Genomic DNA, 17283 nt, shown 5'->3' with positions numbered 1-17283 from the left:
CGTCCCCTCCCTATCCAAATCAAACACCCTGTAGCTGGATAGTTTGGTGCCTGAAGCATTTTTTTCTCTGAGGACCTCTCTAGCTCCCGAGGGGCCTTGCTCACCTTTCTGTGCGGGACTTGCAGCTCCCATGTTATGGGGTGGCTGGAGCCTCTTTGGTGACTCCATCAGAAGAGGGGCCCAGGCACGCCGTGTCTTCTCCCTGCCCTTGCTCCAGCCCTGCTCATTTCTCAGTGATCACAGTCCCTGAGGGGCTCCTTAAAAGCAAGCAGGAGACAGAATTAAAAGGTCTTGTCCCCGAACCTACATGGAGTGAGTAATTTTACACCTGTAAGCAATACTGCTGATTTCAAAGGGAACTTTTGAGCCTTTCAAGCATATTTTAGACAACTTCTGAGTTTTAGAAATAATTAAAAATATAATTAAAATACAGGCTTTTTTTTTTTTTTTTGCATATAAAGGACAACTATCACCCAGTGCTTCTGCAACTTCAAACAGCTGGTCAGAACCACTCAGATGTAAGCAAAACAGCCCTGAAACCAAGAAACCAGTAACTTTGGGTGGGGAACCAAGACAGAGATGATTTCAGCTGCAAAGCAGAACAATTACAGAAAGCCAGGAGGGAGAAAAAAAAAAAAAAAAAAAAAGCTTTTGCCAAAATGAGATTTGCATTTCGTGCAGCTTTTTTTAGTCAGGGCCGCTTTCTCCCCGTGGATGGCGCGAGATCCTTCTCCTCAGCAGCACGAGCCATCTGGAGAAGTGTTCTGCTGCCTTTCAGCCCCCGAGACCGTTTAAATCTCTCAAAATTTCATTTCAAAACAGGTCTTTTTTTGGTTTGGGGGTGTGTGTGCATGTGTGTCTTTATTCACTGTTCCGACACACGCCTCCTTTTATTCCGCCCCCCCCCCCCCCCCCCGCCACCTCAGCTGCGCACCGGGCACTGCGGAGTCCATCTCCTCACGTCAGACCCGGCTCGCCATGGCCTGTCGGAGATAAAATGCCCCCCGGAGGATGGCTCGCCGGGGATCGGCGGCGTTGCCCGACCCGCACTGCAGGTACAGCCGCGGCCGAGCAGCAGGGAGCCGGGCCGGGGACAACAATGGAGGGCGGCCGGGGCGAGGCGGGGGGGGACACACTAGCGGTGCCGTCGCCCCTCGGCCGAGTTGGAAGCCGGGGGAGGGTGAGGTGGGGGGGGCGGCGGGGGGCGAAACTCGGCCGAGGGGGCCACCGGGGAAGGGCGGCGGGCGAGCCGCCGCTCGCTGCCAGATAGTGAGCCGCGGGGGGAGGAGCCCAGGTGTCCCTTCCTGCCACATAGTGCGCCGCCCCTTTCCCCGCCCGCCGCGGTGGTGCTGGGGCTCCCGCCGCCGGCGAGGAGGGATGGACTGCAGCACAAAGGCGCGGGCCCGCTGAGGTAACGCTCCCGCGGTACGGGGAGAGGAGGAGGAAGCGGGAGCGGGGGGGGATCCTCTGCTTTCCCGCCCTGCGCGGGCGGTAACGGCCGTTCGCGGGGCCGCGGCCGAACCGTTGCCGCTGTTGAAGGGGGAAGGGGCGGCTGGAGGCCTGACGCGCTCCCCCCCCCCCCCCCCCCCCCCCCCCCCCCGCTCCCTCAGCCGCCTCCCGGCTGCCGGGCTAGCGTGGGGCCGCCAGTGGGCTGAGGCGGGGAAGGGGAGGGGGGCTGCGGTCGTCGTGGGGCTAAGGGGGAACTTCTGCGTGGGTATACGCCAGCTCTCCGGCCGGGGGAAGATGCTGCAGTGCTGTTTTTCTGCCTCAGCGCTGAGCTGAGAAAGGACAGGGCTTTAAATAATGCGCCCCTGCTCGGGAACTCTGCTAACCAAATAAAACCTTGAAAGTAATTATTATAATTGTGGACAGCCCTTGGTCCATTGCAAGGCTCCGGACTCCCTGTGAGTCTCGGAAAACTTCTTCACGTTTATATCCTTTAGGCTTTTTCTATGTTTAATCGCTCAGGGCTCCACCTTTGGCGTCGATAATGGTGCGGGGAGCCCAGGCGTGCGGTTTCCGAGTGGGGGCACACGCATTCTGGTCACGGCACCACGTACCCACCGGCGTGACCAGCATCTGCCCCGTGCCGCTCGCTCCGAGGGGATTCGCCGTGCTCATGCAGCGCCGTGTCTTGTTAACAGTTTGGGATTATTTTGCTGTGCGTTTATATTAGCGAGGACAGAATACAAGATTGCTGCCTTGAACTTTAGGCTCCAGAAGTGAGGATTATCATGGGCCTTTTGGGAGTTAGTTCCTCAGTTTTTAGGTCTTACTTTAAGACAATTTTCATCTCACCTTAAAAAGCTTATTTAGGAATTCAGAGTAGATTTATCAGTCAGTGTCCATCCTGGACTTCTGGGCAAGCCTGCAGGGTCTGCATGGCTGAACGATGTGATTTTTTTTTTTGGTGGGAAGCCTTGGACTGGCTCTGTAAGGGGGTTGAGCATGCCTCAAAAGCAACAACTGCCACAGCCGGTCGAGGATGTGAGTTGCTTCTGTCTTCTCTGTATTGTTATGTTAACAGGCAGGTTGAGGCTGAATCTGCTGGTTTTCATCCATGGGTCCTGGACTCATATCTGGAGAGTAGCAATGTGATACCATGCAGAGGAAAAACGTGTAGGACTATGCTTCGTCTGTGTGGTGCCACTATGTGGAGGAGTTAAGTTTTAAAACAAATAGATAAAATCAACAGCAGTGAATATCTGGCAAAAAAATAACTGGCCAAGGGTTATAAAAGCATGAATGTATGAAACTGCTGCATTACTAATTGTGCGGGAGAAGATATTGCTTAAATCAGCTTTGAGACCAGAGGAATGAAGCTGATAAATGTGACCTTAGCTTTTAAAAAAGGGCTTTGTTGTGCCTTGGGCAGCTTCAGGCTATCTCACCTGCCTCCCAGCCCGGTTGCTGGTGACTGGAATAAAGCACAACTGTGGTGGACGTATGGCAGTGTGTGATCTGTTGGGAAGGGACAGCGGTGGCATTGGAGGGGAGCGGCGTGATCTGAGGCAGATCTGCAGCGAAAGGCTCCCCTTCGCCTCCCTGCCAGGGTTTGCCAGCACATCCCCTGTACCACGGAGATGACTGGTCTGCACCCCGTCACGTACGTGGCCTGGCTGGAAACAGCATGGGAACAGCTCATTCAAGTCTCCTTGGTGGCATCCAGTACTTTCAGGGAAAAGTTGATGTGAACTCTGGGAGCGCCATGGGCTCTTTGGCTGTTACCAGACAAGCTCCTCAGTGCTACTTTGATTAAGAACTGCATGGTCTCATCAATGAAACAAGTTGATAATTGTGTGATTAATAGTGTACACCAGTTTTAACTTTAGAAGTCTTCATGTTAACACTTTTAGTGATACTCACACTACCTTTCAGAAGACATAACTTGCGTTTAGTTTTCGCTGGTAGAACGTGAAGCCCTAAGCAGGGAGGAAGGGGTGAGCTATTCAGGGGCTGAGTGTTTAACAATCAAGGTTAGTGCACAATGATTGAGCATGTCCTTAATTCTTGACCAATAGATGGAGTGCTGCTACGCTTTAGGACATCTAGGGATTTAATAGTCTCTTGGTTAAATCAGTCATTATCCTTGACTCTTGCCTGAGGATTGAGGCAGCTGACATTTTTATTTAAGGAAATGATGATTTTAAGGTGGTGCAGTTAGGCTGTCATATACACAGTGATCATTCAACCCAAAGAGGAGGTCCAGGTGGTGCCTCACATCAGAGACGTTGCATTACTTATAGAGAGGGCAGACTTGAGCAATCTGGATGAAGGAGGATATTTTGCGGTCAGTCAGCGAGGTGTACTGCAGCTGGTTATGAAATGAGCATTGGCTGTTCGACAGGGCTGGGTAAAGCGATCTGGGTTCAGTGGAACTGTGCTGCAACTGCCCCTGTTGCATGTGATGTTAAAGGTGACATTGCATGGGAGGGGCTGCCTGCTTTTGATCAGCTCAACTTTTTACAGGCCAAATACCTGGTGTAAGACACTATCTGCCATGAAATTCATCAGAAATTAACACGTAAGAGTTGAAAAATTAAAAATATTTTTAAACAAGCCAGTGTTAGTTTCCTTTTTTAAGTAGAATGTTTTAAAGATCAAAAACTGAAATGAAAGAAGGCAGAAGGCTGCTAGTGTTTCCCCTGTTAAAAGCATTGTTGCTAGTTAAAACTGCAACAAACGTCCTTGTCACACTGTGAATGGAGTTGGAATGATAATGCTTTAAAAAAACAATTTTAATTTAGGAGAACATTTTGTGTGATTTTTGAGCTGGTGTATAAAATTGCCTTTGCTAGCTTTTTTTGAACTGGATACAATTTTTTGTTTCTTTATAAATTGTCCTGTAACTTTAGCAGCCATAGCAACCTCTGGCTATTCTTTCCCTTGTAAATCAATTTCACGTTTTCATAGTGCTGCTGTTTCAGAAACAGAGTTGGTCACTGTTTTGGTATTGACTTAGAATAATGCAATCTATATTATTTAATAACATTGCTTCCCATTACATCACAGGCTTTTCCTCAAGCTATGTTTTGAAATGCTGGTTGCCATATGAGAGATGGTGGTAGATGGTGCTGCAGCTTCTGGTAGGGTTCATGGGGGGTATTTGTCTTTTGTGGAGCATTTTTTGGCAGATGAAGCTGAAAAAAAGCTACTTGACCCTTAGGGAACAAGTAGTAACTTACTCATTGTGTGTTAATGTTAGATCTGTTTTGCTTCCTATATTAACTTTGAGTCATTTGGCATATGGGGAAACACTTTTGCTGCTTTTCTGTATTCAAGATAACACAAGTCATTGTGCATCATCACAAATGGTATTTTGAGGTATTTCTTTTAAAGATATCCTAGCAAGCACATGGCTGTTTTGTCAATAATTTGTGGTCTGGATTATTAGTTAAGACAAACCACTTTAAATAAATTTTAATAGATAAGAAAGTATCTTTAGTTATGGTGTGCTCTTAATCTAGGCTATGTTGTGGTGGGGGTGTCACTTCAAAACCATCAGTGAACTAGAAAATGTTTACTACTAAAAAGTTGAGATTTTCTTTGCATTCATTGAGAGCTTCAAACCTCAGTGTGAAGATGATGGCTTCTGATTGTTTTTTTCCTCCTTGGATTTTCACAGTTTACTAAATGCGATGTCAATCCTGCTTGACAAGCATGCAATCAGCTGTTACAAAGGACTAATTAGGGAAATATTATAATAGCCTCATTCATTGTTCCAGTCTCTTAAACTGTTCTGGTCTTGGCTAGGAAGAAACTCTTTTCTTGCCTTGTATTGTTGAATGTGTTAAAACCTTAGTGACATCAAAGCAGCAGGTAGTTTTCATGCCAGTTAGCAGGTTGAGGTGAAGATCAGTAAATCGAAAACTGCTGTGAGAGCTCCAGATTTCTTTGTAGATTTTCACATTGTGTTTTCTTGACCCATGTCAGCTGACACCTGGTAAATCCCTTTTCCCCCTGTGCAGTTGGAAACTCCTGAAGTTACTTCTCCAGCTGAAGTATGTGGCAATCTTGAATACCATTGAGTTGATTGAAGCTTACTGCTGCTCTTACTGTGGCTGCACTGCCCTGCACAAGTACCTAGCATGGTGTTGGTGTTAATGGTAGCTGGCATTTCAGCCAAGAGCTAGACTATCTGCTGTGTTGGCCAAAGTACGAGAATTCTGTTGAATTGCTTTGAAAAATCTGTGCTTGTTTTCATCTATACCTGTAATAATTGGTCTCAGGGTTGTTTTTTGAAATTGTTGAATGTATTTGATTATTGCATAATGTGGGTTTTTGTAGAAAACAAGCATTCCAATGTGTATCATCCACAGCTATTACATTAAATACTACATAGTTTAGAGCCCAGTTGGATCTGCATCTGGTGTTTGCGGATGTACTGTTAATGTCAGTTCTGGAAGCAGGGTGTTTACCACCCAACCAAGTGTTGCTGTGATAGTCCTTCTGATGGTAAATAGAGTGCAAAAGAGAAAAGCATACTTACTGTATAAAGCTTGCTTTACGCATTCTAATACAATAAAAACAAGAAACAGAAAATATAATTGGAATAAAAAAAAAAATCCCCCCTTCAAATGTGAGCTGATTTTTATTGAAGAAATGGTTTTTTTGACAGCTAGAAGTCTTGACAGAATGCTGTGGAAGCAATTTGTTACTGAAGCTCTCTGTGTGATTCAAATAATTTCTAGATCAGTGAAAATAATAAGTTGGCTGGGTTCAGACAGATTGCTGATATTAACCTAAGTTGTTTCATATAATCCAGTACTTCCTCAGCAACCCTTATGACACTTTAGTCTTTATGGATTTATACACAAAAAAACCCTCCGTATTTATAAAGAGTATCAGTAAGGCCACAGTAAGGTATTTGAAAGCTGGGTAGTGCTTTCCAAAGAAAATACCCTCGATTTAAAAATGAATATTAAACTGTAGCATTGGAAAGTATACTTACAAGCCCTCGTGCCAGGAAGAGTAGAAGTGTTTTGGCTCATATGCTTCAGGTCTAGCAGACACTTAGCAGAAGCAACTTTTAGCCTAATGTATGAAAAATTAGGTGAAATTGTAAATAGCATTTTGGGACGGAAACAGCGGACAATACTAGGCAGCTCTGTCTAGAACTGAATACAATGACACAAAAGTAGTGACCTCACAATTACCTTCGTGTTTTCCTGACTGATACAAAACCAATTTTAGGAATGCTAATGAATTGCATAACAATCTCTTCAGGTACCTGGTCAATGCTAAACCAGAAGTAAAGCACAATTTAAGCCAGCTCTCTTTTAACATACCAATTGTTGCTACATACTAGGCAGACTGCTGGATTTGCTGCGTATCCTAAACCACCAAAACTGAACCAAAACACTTAATTCTTAGAACATAAAAACTTTATTTGGAGATTGCATGATATAGTAGCCTGGGGAGAATAAGATCAAGTATTCTCTTGTGATTGTTTTCAGCTGTATTATCTGCAATTTCTGTGACAGTGCTGACATTTGGGGTGCAAGAAGCCATGTATGAAACTAATACCTGGCACTCCCATGTTAAATGAATACAACACTGGCCCTTCTGATGAAGTATTACTGCCATAATAAATCAATATCTAGTGAAGTAGATATTTCTGTTATCACGATTATATTGTGATAGTGCCCACAACAATCCTATCATCCTGTTTCAGATGTTGATCACATATGAAGCATTGTACTAAATACCCAGTTAAGGAGTAGTTGTCTTTGTAATGTTCACAGTTTATCTGTGCAATTTCTGTCTTTCAGTGGCAGATGTCTTTTAATGTATTTTTGTCTAGAAGTATATGCAGAGGCGAAACTCTTATGGTCACTCAATTTTTTTTTGACCCAGTTGTCAGAGTAGAATGCAGATGATGTTCATAGTCTTTAATTCATTTACTAAAAAGCTGTTGCCTCTTAGAGCAAGCTGTATTTTCACACCAAAGTTTGTGTAATTTTCTTATTCCTAAAATTATTGAGGTTCTGAAAGAATCTGTGAGTATGTGTTGATTTTTTTTTTCTTTTTTTTTTCCCTCTTTTTTCCATTCCCATCGATGAACATAATACTGAACACAAATTAGATTTCTTACTGACACGCTGATTGTTATGGATTGACTATCCAGAGCTATTTGATGCGTAGATGATTTGGCATTCAAAGGACATGTGCATGTTATGTGTTAAATGGCTTAAGGACTGGAGTGACACAGTTGGAGAGCTTGGTGGATACCTCTGCATTTGCAGTATTTGGAACAGAAAACTCCATCTTCAAAGACAAAGTGTCCCAAGTAGATTGCTCAGTCAAATTTTCACAAACTTTTTTATTGCAAAGATTTAATCCTGAGCAGCTGAGGAAGAAAAATGAAGTTGTGATGCATACTTTAATAATGGCTAGTAAAATGTTTTGTAAAACAAAGTATGCCTGTAACCAGCAAAGCCCTCTTCATATGTTTGGCTTGTTCCTTATCAACCTGATCAAAATCATGGGTCTGGTATTGAGCGAAATAAGAAATGCGCAGAAGAGCTTGCAAATACATTGAAATTTGTGGGTTTCTAAAATAAATTTAAAAACCCAACAAAACCAGAAACCAAACCCAGTGGTCTGGCAATAAGGTTCCCCCCTCTTGTGATTTTTTGTTTTGTTTTGTTGTTTGTTTGTTTGGTTGGTTGGTTTATTTTTTACTCTGTTTTGAACTTTGTTTAAATAGTTTTGCAGCATGTAAAGAGATTGGATACATCTGTGTAGTGCTAGCAGGAGTGAGTCTGTATTCAAAACCAGGTTAGTTTAGCAAAAAAAAAAAAAAAAAAAAAACAAACCAAAAACCAACACCTTGAAAGTAATCCAGGTAGCTTTCTAGTTAAAACATATCAAATAACATAAAGCATGTGAACTCAAGACAACTCCATTTAACTGTATAAAATGTTTAAGCTGTAAAATATCAGGAGGGTTTGTTTTTTTTTTTTATAGTTACCTGGATAATTTGCCCTTAGGTGGCAGAGGAGCAGTGTGGGTTTTCTTTTTACATCAGATGTTTTTGTATGAGACAAGGACTTGGTGGGAAGAAACTGAAATACTGCTTCCTCTTTAAATGGTTGTTGCATACACATTGCACTCTTTGTGTGTGTTTGCTCAAGCTTAGATGTTTTTAAACAGCAATGCCCCTAATTTTACATGCTCTAAGACAACTCATCATTAAGGCTGAATTTCAAAGACTGCTTACTTCTTCTCAAGCACTGCGCCATTCAAAATGCAGAGTTTTGCTCTCTGGTCAGCAGATAATGTTCTTTTTCTTGCTGTTCCTAATGCAAGTGATTTATTGCATGTCAGCGCTTCTAATCAAATCGAGTGACTTCTAATGTATTGCCAGGTGGGATCCTGTGTCCTTCAAAATATCTTAAGTCTGCAGGTCTCCAGTTGCCTGGATGAAGATACCATCTCTTCAGCAATGGACCCAAAGTGGCCAATGAACACTTTTAAGTGTAGTGGGATGTCTTCTATACCAGAGAAGTGTCCTTCAGTAAGGGCAGTCAACCTTCTAGTCTTACAGCGTGTGAAATCTTTTCTTGGATGTGAAGATGGCCAAATCTCTCCTCGGTTGGCAAACACGTACAACACAACTTGGAGCAAACAGGAGGGAGAACTCTGCTTCATAGGCAAGGCGAGCAGGAGCCCAAGCTCACCTAGTGGTTACAGTGCCAGCAGGTTCAGCTGCCTGCTCTTTTCCCATAGCTTAGAAAAATAGACTGCCTAGCAGATATGTATCTTCAGAGCAATGTGTGCATGGGCAACCCTTTCCAAGAACCTCAGTAGCTATATGGCACTTGTCTTTAAGCTTGGGTCTGTGAACTGTTTCACAGGAGCCCACAAGACAGAACAAAGTATATAAGTGTTACTGTCCCAATACTTGTGTCAGGAGATCTTGTCTCCACTGGAAAAATAGTCTCTGTTTCCTTGTTGAAAAGGGTTGAAATACTCTCCTTTGGGTGGGGAAGTAAAAGTTTTCAAAAATCAGATGTACTGCTTCCTTTCCTGTTCATATTGGCTAGTATATGTTGCATAAGACTCTACTGTATGTGCAATGTTGACTAAAAAGAATTATCTAACGGTGGGAGTAAGAATAACTGTCATTTATAACGTGGGTTAGCCTTTAACAAGAAATAATAGCTTGAGGTATACCGTGTAGCACTAGTGTCTGGCTACTATCAAACATGCTGCAAATGTATAGTAACAGGTATTGTGTGCAGTAACTTTATCTTTGTAGTAGAAACCTAAAGTTGTTGCTATTCCCAGGGGGTAAGTTGAATTACATTATTACTGAGGCTGAGCTAACAGGGCTTTGCTTATGGTATACAGACAAGACGGTTCTTCACAGAGAGGTGACCTTTGCTGTATTTTGGTTTCAGATTTCACAGGGACCTATTTCAAAGTTTTTAGCTTCAGTCCACACCCTGCTGGTAGTTAGCTATAAAACTCTCTTTGAAGAAAGTTGGGAAAAAAAAAAAAAAGTCTGCCCTTTATTACTTTAATAAAGTTAGATAAAGGTCATTTGTTTACTCTTTTTGTAATATACACTGCTTCCACTGTTACTTGTCAATATAACTGATAGTTCAAAGATGTAATTCTGTAGCTTTAATTTCCAAGTACAAATTGCAAATGCATAGTGTAAGTAATTCTTCTTTACGACTTCTGTTTATTAGTTAACTTGAAGAATGTGTACTAGCATATATTTGTGCCGGGGAAACTATTATGGTTGACATGGCATAATGTAGTGTACTCCCTCCAAGGTTGTTCCTCCCTCTCTCTAAACTTCTTTTTGGTTATTCTCTCTCTCCAAAACTAATTTAAAGAAACGAATTAAAACCCTGTAATCCTATTTAAGAACCAAGTCAAAATGTTGCTGTTGCAATAAATATAATCACCTCTAATACAGTTGCTCCTCTCTAGGATTCTGATTTCCATCTGATTAAAATACTTGGGTTGTACATTACAACAAAGCTAAAGGGGGGCATCATCTTCTTCCTTCCTGGCGGTGTGGTCCTGCCTCATCCCTTCTTGTGTAAGCTGGGCTGCTTGTGTTGAACTCTTGCAATTCACTGTGAATTGCAGCAGAATACCTCCTCTCCCCACCCCCCCCACCCCTCCATCTGCATTAACCCTTTCTAGTAAGTTGAATTAGCTCAGGAGAGGGTTGAGTGATCACTAGAGTGGGTGCAAGGTGTCAAAGGCAGCACTGAGAACCTGTGGGGGAAGGAGGGATGTGCGGGACTGTCAGCGCCAAGCTTCAGGTTAACTCTAGCCCCTTAATCCTTCAGGGGTGGCAGCTCTGCAGGGTCCTGCAGTACTGGGAGGCAATGCGAAAATGTAAGTGGAAGGTGTCTGTGAGATGAGCCTTCTGCAAGGGGATTTGTTTGTAGAAAAGTAAGAAAAGAAAAGGCCGTTTCTCTAGGTTTTGAGATATGATGTGGCAGCTACTAGGTTACGAGGTTCCCTCTACCCTCCCACTGCTCTCAAAATCTGAAAGGGAACAGTCATTTTTAAAGGGAGATAAACGCGATGCTTTGGAGAAACTACATAGACTTCAGAAGTATTTTGATTAAAATAATCTCGGCGTGCTGGGCTGAGCTGCTCTTTGGCTCCTGTGTCAGGCACCCATATTCCAGCTCCATGAGGCGGCCAGTGCCAGTCCTGGGTGCCGTGGAGGTGTCGGGTGCTTGGGGTTGCTTTTGGTAACAGCCTTCCCTTGCTCCAGAGCCTGCAGTATACATGCACAGCACAAGACGCACAGCTAAATTTTCTGTTGTAAAATAAAAAGGTTTTCACTATTGAACAGTGTGTACCATTGCTGCTCTTATATTTTTCGGTTGTATTTCATAGTTATGTATAAGAAATCAAAGCTAAATATTGCCACATGAAAACTTCATTGTGTCAGGTAGTCCACAGTGTCTGTGTGTTCAGGAACATATAGAACAAATTATTTCTTTGGTGAAAGGAAAGGATGGGGTTGTGCTTGGTTCTGCTAATGAACTTATACATATGCTTACAAGACAGCTTTATACATAAAGAAGAATTGTATACATTGAGGAAAATGTATACAAGTAAGTTGTTTAGCATAGTTCAGCCTACCTCTCAATGTTGTGTGACTATAATTTGCAATTTCTTACATGCCTTTGAAAATGGTATTGCCTCTTTTCTTTCCATCCATGTTCTGATCAATTAAATGACATGTAAGAAAACCTAGTGTTGCTACCAATAAATTTGGCAGAAGAATTGTTTTAGAAGTGTAATGCTGAGTTTCTAACAGCAGAAAGCTGTTTGCTGTTTTAAGTTGACTGAAGCTGTTCCAGTTAGTCTCTGTGCAGGTGGTGAATGATACAAATTCACAGTGTGAATAGCTGTCCTGCAGATAGCACTGTATGATCTTCAGTGCTTGGTCCACCTAGTGTTTTCCTGGACCTTTCTCTTTTCCCTTTTCTCTCTTTTTCTAACTGCAGTGAAGCACTGTCTTCGAAAGTTTGTATTTTCTTTGTTTGATGTGATGTACAGGCTTCAGTGTAGATACTTAAGGAGTCTTACCAAAGTAATACTGGCTCAGTCAGAGTAAAGATGCTTTAGTTAAATATACTATGGCTGTGTTTAAAAATAACAGCTCTGGCTGTGTCAGTGCATTGGGCGACCTGATACTGACTTCAACAGAAAGAGCTTCTGAAAATTACTTTGCCTGTTGTATGCATCACCCCCAGGGTGAACTTTTTTGTGTTGGTAGCATTTAGGTGTTAGATGAACAAAAACAGAGCCCCTGAATTTTAAATGTGATTAGCCAAATGGCTTCAGAGAGAGCTGCTTGTAACAGGCACTTTTTAAATGCACAAACAAGAGTAGCAGCACTTCTGCTCTTGTTCAGATTGTCAGAACAGGGGTGTCTGAGGTTGGGTGCAAACACCATCCTTGTGTAAACTCAGTAGTTCTGGGTTCTTGGCCATCACATTTCTGTAGGAAAAAGGTGGTGTGTGTACTCTACTAGCCTGGGATCTGTCTGACTGCCAGCTTGCACCTGTGTACGCTGTTGCTTACTTGTAATAGTAAAGCACGTGGAAGAGCCCATTAGTAATTCCCATGCAATTGTCATGTTTCACCCCAGCTGTGATCTGACTCTGACTTCTGCCTTTTTGAAGACTCATTTCAAGCACTGGTGTTCTTACAAAGTCTTGGTTAATGAGATATAGGCCACATGCAAAAAAAAAAAAAAAAAAAGTAAAACTTTTTGAAAAAAGTATGTGTATCTGATGTTTATTCTGTTTCCTGTGGATCTTGTTCTGTGTGGGTTTTCTGTCCTTTTTTGTTTCTTAGCAAGGAACATAGTATTACGTTCTTGTACCAAAAGGAAGGGTATTAAGCTTAGTCATAAAAAGAAGATTTATTATCAAATGTAGTTTTTCATTTTGTACATCGGAGGGTTTTGTTTGTGTGTTGTGTTTTGTTTTTTGTTTTTTTTTTTTTTTTTTAAACTCTAACCATACCCAGATTACTGGCTTCATTCATACTGTCGTTGTATCAAGTTTGGATGCTGTCTTTGTTAAATTATGGCTCCGGAAGGTTTCCTGTTACAGAGGTTCCTTCAGTCAGGGGAAATGAGGGCATAATAAAGAGAATCCAAGGACTGGATATAATGATTCTATATAACTGAAACAAACAATGCCAGATTTGGCTGATGTTGGATTTTCCAACAAACTTTTTTATAGGCATTTGTTCATTTTGCTTTAAGCAGAGTTTAAGACTGAGGTGGCCTCAGTGGCTGAAGTAGCTGAAAGACCAGTGGCAGATGATTCGGGCAATACTTTTAATCACTGTGTCCTATCTTCATGCATTTATCCTGAATTCTGGCTTACTCAGTAAGTCTCCGTGATTCAAATGCCATTAGAGCCGTAAATTCAATGGGAGACATCCACAGTCATTGAAAGGACTATAACTGAAGCCAGTATAATAGACCTGGCTGTGCCTGAGGTTCCTGAAAGCTTGTTCCAAGCGTTCAGCTCATGCTGGGTGAGAAGCAGTGCTGCTTCCTGGGTCAATGGGTACCTGGCCGTCATTGCTGTTGCCTCTGACTTGGTGCAGCTATCTGCTAGCTGTTAATTGTTTCTTTTGCCTTCTAGTACAGTTATAAAATATTACTAATTGTAATATGTTAAAATAGGGATAGAATCATCAAAATGTACTTCAGGATGCAAGCAGATTTATTGAGAGATTCTATAAATAAATGACTGTGCTTCTCAGCCAGAAATACAGTGTGAAGCAAGAAGGCAGAGTATGCCGGTGGTTTTCTCTCTTTCTGATGTTGAGCAGTGACAGAAGAGGGATGATGCTGAATCTGTTTCTCACTGCCTCTGCAATGCCAGAACATTGATCTTTTAGGGTAGAGCATGTGCAGTACTGCAGTTTTCTGCAGATATTTCTCAAGGAGAGAGGAGGAGGAGGAGAAAACATAGTATTAGCTTTGACATTTGCAAACTACTAGATACCACAGTAAAGCTGCTGAAGTCAAAACTGTAAAGGTATTTTCCCCCCCTTGTTATTCTCAGTAAATTCTATGTGTTTGCACGTTAATGAAGTTGGGTACAAGAACTGAATCATACTCGATATATGAAACCATTTCCTCTCCCCATCTATTTACACACATGCTCTTCAACATACCTTATCCACTTCTTTATTCATAGAAATCTAGGAGAAACTTTCCTGATGCTCTTTCTCTTACTCGGGTTCAACTGCGTAATTTTAACTCCTTTCTAGTCTTACGTCTTTCCTGACCGTGTCAGAAGCCACTGTCTGGTAAAAATGACAGCCCTTACAGTGGCTAATCATGTAGCACTTTGCTCCATGAGGAATCCAGTTTTCATCTTCCAAAAAGCTCTATATGATTTGAGATTAGCATTTGCAGTGCATTAGTACTGTGCATTATGGTCAAATTTCATGAACACAGTATTTTCAGTCTTTTTTTGTGTACTGTAATATGCAAGTGGTACAATAGGATTCTGCTTGATGAAAAAAGAAAGCTGATAGAAGGGGTAAAACTATATATTGCCCCAAGGATAAACTTTTGGAAATATTTCTGCGGATTACAGCAATGGGTATTACGTAAGAAAGAAAAAAAATAAAGTTTGCCCTGAAGTGCCTAACTTATTAAAGCATTTGTAAAAGTAGGATTTGTCTGTCTAGAAATTTATTGCAGTGTCCACTTCTGACCAGAGACGAGATGAGTATGGATGTGTTGTGAAATCAGTCATCTACAGAAGCCTGTGGATTTTGAGGGTTGCAAGGTTGTGTAACTCTGTGTGAAAAACAAAAGGTTACAGCTGATATCTTAAAATTATTTATCTTGAGGTTGTGTGAAATTAAGTTTCCTGAGAGGTCTGAGTGACAGTATTTAGTGTAAGAGGATGCAATCTTCTAGTTGTTGGTTCTTTGCAGTAAACTGAACTAGCACAGACTTGACTGAAAGTGTGCAATTGTGCACTTTTCTAATTAGAGCGTTCTCTTTAGCATATTTGATAGATTGGGGGGGTGGGGTATAAAAGCAGAAAAGTAGAACTGTCTTGGTTGTGAGATGCAGTGATTTCCTTGTAGCATCTCATGGCAGGGAGTTTGCACTGGACTCAGATCCACAGCTACTGAGACTCTCTTGAGCCACAACATCTTTATGGACCAAGCCAAAAAAAGGAGCAGAAAGGCAGGAGGCGTTCATGCCACTCAGCTCGGCCAGCTGAGGCTTTCCCCTTAATCACATTCCAGCTTTGAATTGCTTTTTGAAGAACTCTCTATGAATGCCGGAAGCCTTAAAACAAGGCAAACTCAGCTCGGGCTTGGCTGGCTAATTAAGGTGCCCCAGTAGAATAGTGAATAGCGCACTTAGGTTATTACGCCTGCATACAAATTCTTTATAAAGTGGGGCTTGGATCTGTGGGTCCTCTTGGCAACATGCAGATAACACCCAGATAACAATTCTCTGTCTAGTTGTCAGCTCATTATTCAGATTGCTGTCATATTTAAATATCCCATCTGCATATTGGCTTAACCTCTGGAAAGACTTGGACTGAGATATTTTTTTTTAAAAAACTTTTTAATACAAGCTGTGTGCGTAAATGCTGCAGTATGTTATTTTTATCCTTTTAAGATATTTAATCCCATACTGATGTGAGAGCTGCTGGTGTTCACCCTTTCTGGGCACAGTGAAACCCTTCACGTGAAATAGTTGGCACCTAGTAAATGAATGAAGGTTTTGCCGCTGATTTATTAATGTGTCCAGAAAACCACCTGTATGTTTTGGGTTCTCAAGCAGTTCAATTTGTTTGTCTTCCTTCTTAAGAAAATAAACAAATGCACACACATCCTTATTTGTTTCTCCTGCCCCCATCCATAGCTAGGATTCAGAATCAATCAAATCAAAATATTCTCAAATTGGGGTTTCTTTTATGCTTGGAGAAATAGCTTTGCTAACAAGGCTTCTTCTATAAATAGTAAGTAAGTACACTTACCCAGAAGGGCTGCTTTTTTTAAGTGAGGCTGTAGCAGTTGAAGTTTGGTAGTAATTCTTAGGCACTGCGTAGGTAGGCTACATGTGGGCAGAGCTGTTCACCTGCATCACCCACCCTAACTGAAGCAGCTGAAAATGCTTGGGTGCGAGCATAGCTGAGCCTCAGTGCTTGGATGCTCCAGCAACCTCTTTTGCTGAAATAACCTCTTCCTTGTGGAGCAGAAAAAAGTGCTTTGCTCACCTCTGGGCTCGCATTGCCTTGTTTATCCATCCTTGCCAAAGCTTCCTCTCTGGACAAGCTGTTAGGTCTGACTGTACTTTAAATCAATCTGATTCCACCACTAAAGACAGTGTTTATACAACTATGTATGTGTGTGTGTGTATATATATATATAATTTTTTGTTGTTAATCCTGTTGAAAATTGTGCTCGATTTGGATGTCATGGATGTTTAAGTTCTTGTTAAAGGTAGGTTGGGAAATTTTAAGTAGTTGTGAAAAAATACAGTTGTCCGATCTTCCTGCCTCCAGAAGCAAACACAGTAGCATACCTGTTGATTAGAAATTGGCTGGTTGTGAAAGGATTTGAAAATTGAAGCTCTGTTCACATCATCCGACACTGTATTTTTTAGGTGAAAATAGGACTTCTCCTTGCTTTGATTTTTATTCAACTTTTTTGTAATTTCATATATTCTTTTAAATACCTTGTTTGGAAAAGATAATCTAGATTAATCAAATACCTGAGCTTTATTGGTAAATATAGGCACTCATAAGTGATGATGTCCTCTGAAAGAGTTAATTACTTTTATTTTTCAAAAGTTTAATCAAAAGATAATTTGGGGAAGAGGTTGGGTTTTTTTCTAACTGATGATTTTTAAGTGATGGCACTGGTGGTTAGCTAACCTAGTTTGGATAAATACATTGCCAAGGCAGTAACCTCAGTAACCATGAACCACTTGGGGTTTTTACTAGTTTAGTTTTATATGAGCATGAATGTAGGGTGAGAGAAAAATTATTATATATAGAGAGAATTTTTCTTAAACAGTGGATTCTGTATTGATAGGAATATGAACTTGTCTGATCTAATTCAGGAGTGCACTTGTTAAGAGGACTGTTCTTAAATACTTCAATACCTGGGTATCAAATATGGCGAAAATCTTCTGGATTTAGATGTAGAATGATACAGTCAGTCTTTCTGTGCCATTTATATCCTTTTTTGAACAGAGTGAGTTTTACTCAAACTTTCTTGAGGGAAGGT

At 41.6% G+C, this 17283-nt stretch overlaps 1 protein-coding gene across 3 annotated transcripts in view; it reads left to right on the top strand.

Moving 5' to 3' along the window:
- Positions 1-904: 904 nt before the first annotated feature.
- The window catches only part of ADD3 (adducin 3), a 101191-nt gene continuing 84812 nt past the window's right edge, over positions 905-17283 (top strand). For 2 of the 3 annotated variants that reach the window (XM_042796066.1, XM_042793432.1), the window contains exon 1: positions 1295-1411. The gene's annotated coding sequence lies outside the window, so the exon portion shown is untranslated. Of the gene's footprint in view, positions 1056-1294; positions 1412-17283 lie in introns of those variants that run through there. The other variant, XM_042793964.1, reaches the window with a different exon arrangement.

This window comes from Tyto alba, unplaced genomic scaffold (genome assembly GCF_018691265.1).
Source record: "Tyto alba isolate M040663 unplaced genomic scaffold, T.alba_DEE_v4.0 Super-Scaffold_1, whole genome shotgun sequence".
Taxonomy (NCBI): Eukaryota; Metazoa; Chordata; class Aves; order Strigiformes; family Tytonidae; genus Tyto; species Tyto alba.
The sequence above is the reverse complement of the archived record's forward strand: the minus strand, read 5'-3'. Positions and strand labels throughout refer to the sequence as shown.